A 2,401-nucleotide genomic window follows, 5' to 3' on the forward strand; every position below is an offset into this window, starting at 1 on the left:
CTTTAATTGAGTCGGCCTAGACGTGGTGTTCGACTTTGGGTAATAGTCCCAAGATTGTGTTTTTTCAGCCAAACTGTCGAGGTAGTCCCATACCTCGTCGACGTCTTTATTAATGAACTCTCCATTACACATTGTCTCGACCATTTGGCGCATGGAAGATGTCAGTCCATCATAGAAAAAATTTGTAATGCGCCACGTTTCAAATCCGTGTTGTGGGCAAGAACTGACCAAATCTTTGAACCTTTCCCAACATTGGAAGAATGTTTCATCTTCCTTTTGGGCAAAGTTCATGATCGCTTTTCTGAGGGTAATCGTTTTATGATGTGGGAAGAATTTTTTTATGAATTCCCTCTGCATATCGTTCCACGTGCTAATGGATCTAGGACGCAGTGAATGTAACCACGTCTTAGCTTTCTCTTTTAAGGAAAAAGGAAAGAGTTTCAGCCTAATTGTATCCTCAGATACATTAGGAAAACATAATGTAGCTATAATCTCATCGAACTCTTTCAAATGCAAATATGGACTCTCTGATTCAAGTCCATGGAATTTGGGAAGGAGTTGAATAACTCCTGGCTTGATGTCCATTTGTCCTGTGTTTTCAGAAAAAATCATGCATGAGGGCGTACTCACTCCCGCCGGTTGTAGATAATCTCATAAAGTACGAGGCGGGGGTGTCTATTGCATCTCATTTTCATCTTGGGTATCCTCCCCCCTAGGTGGAAGTAGAGGAGGTTGGTCTTCAGCCATAACCTCAGTTAACTCAGGGGATTTCGAGCGGTGTCTAATCCTGCGATGGATAGTCAACCCCTCAACCAATCCTCCTTCAGTCAAGAGACGTCGAGTGTCGTCACGGGCCCACTTGGGCATGAAAACACTCGCAGCCCTCAAAAAACCTAATCCTAAGAAAGGAAAAGAAAATCTAGAAAGAAACAGAGAGTTGGAAAGAAATTATCAAATTGGAGTCCTAAGTTAAAACCTACAAAATAAAATAAAATAAGTTAGATTTTTAAAAAAGAAGAACAATCCTTTAAAAGAAAGGTAGCAGTAAACTGATTTCTAAAAGAAAGTGAAAACTTCTAAAATAAATTAGAAAGTCCTAAACTAGAAAGTGAATTATTAAAAGAGAACTGAAAAATAGAAAGTAGAGGAGGAGCTTACCAAGTTAGAAATTTCTATTTTAAAGGCCTACAAAATAGGAAGGTTAATTTCTAAACAAAAATTCTAAAAATAAATAAGGAACCAAAATTAGATTCTAAAGGAGTTAAAATTAGAAAGTTACCAAAAATCAAATTAGAAAGTAAATTCCTAAAAAGGGAGATAACTAACCTAGTTCTAAAAACAAAATAGGAAAATTTCTAAAAATAAATTATTTCCTACAAACAGAGAAATACTAGAGTTAGAAAATCTCTAAGATTTAAACCTTTAAAAAAAATAGAAAAAGTAGAGAAATTAGGAAGGAATTACCAATTTAAGAACTTATGTCAGGATCCTACAAAACAGGAAAACAGGTTAAGTTCAAAAAAAAAAAAAAACAATAGAATAAAATAAAATAAAAACTTTTATCCTAAAGTAAGTAAAATCTTAATCTTAACCTAATTCTAAAAGTAATTAATTTCAGAAAAAAATCGTAACCATCAGTCCCCGGCAACGGCGCCAAAAACTTGTTCACTCCCCAAGTATAGGGTTGTGATGTAGTAATAAACTCGGTAAGACCGAGGTCGAATCCACAGGGACTGAAACTTGTACGTGATCTGAAACTAACTAGATATAGTACTAGCAAAAGATGCAATCTAAATCCAATGTAAACTGATGAATAATGGTGAGAGATTAATCTAAGCTTAAGGAATTCAGAGGAAGGGAAACTGGGGATTCAGAGGATCCACTTGTAGAGATTAGAGAGATCTTATGCCATCATCATCTAAACTAGACTGAAAATATAGTTTTTAAAGAGATGAAAGGTATATGAATTAGAATGGATTCCATCATCCATCCATGCCCAGGAGGCAAAGTAAACAACAGAATTAAACTAATTACCAACCAATCAATAATGCAGGGAAGTTAGGAAGGGTATCATCATCCGACCATGCCTAGGAAACGATGGCGAACAACAGGACTTCCTGACTTCATAAACATAAAAAGGGGAAAGGAATACTCAAGGCCATTGCAGATCCATTGTAATTTTAGTCACAACAGACCATTAAAGACAAAAAAAAAACATTCCTTTGATTAAACTAGAAACATGATCAGTTAGTTTAAACAGAAAAAAAACATAAGTAAAAAAACTCCCATCAGGCTACAAGCTTCACCTCTTAGCCCTAGCTAAGAGGTTTAGCCAAGAATAAACATCATCTTCAAATAAAAAAACAGTAATCTGAATAAATAAATTCAAATAAAATAATAC

General features: G+C 35.2%; 1 non-coding gene across 1 annotated transcript; it reads left to right on the plus strand.

Annotated features, from left to right (window-relative positions):
• The first annotated feature begins 202 nt into the window (after positions 1 to 202).
• LOC131241597 (small nucleolar RNA R71) lies at positions 203 to 309 on the plus strand. The gene has a single exon (XR_009169158.1). It is a non-coding gene; the product is annotated as a small nucleolar RNA R71 (small nucleolar RNA).
• The last annotated feature ends 2,092 nt before the right edge of the window (positions 310 to 2,401 follow it).

This window comes from Magnolia sinica, chromosome 3, assembly GCF_029962835.1.
Source record: "Magnolia sinica isolate HGM2019 chromosome 3, MsV1, whole genome shotgun sequence".
Lineage (NCBI taxonomy): Eukaryota > Viridiplantae > Streptophyta > Magnoliopsida > Magnoliales > Magnoliaceae > Magnolia > Magnolia sinica.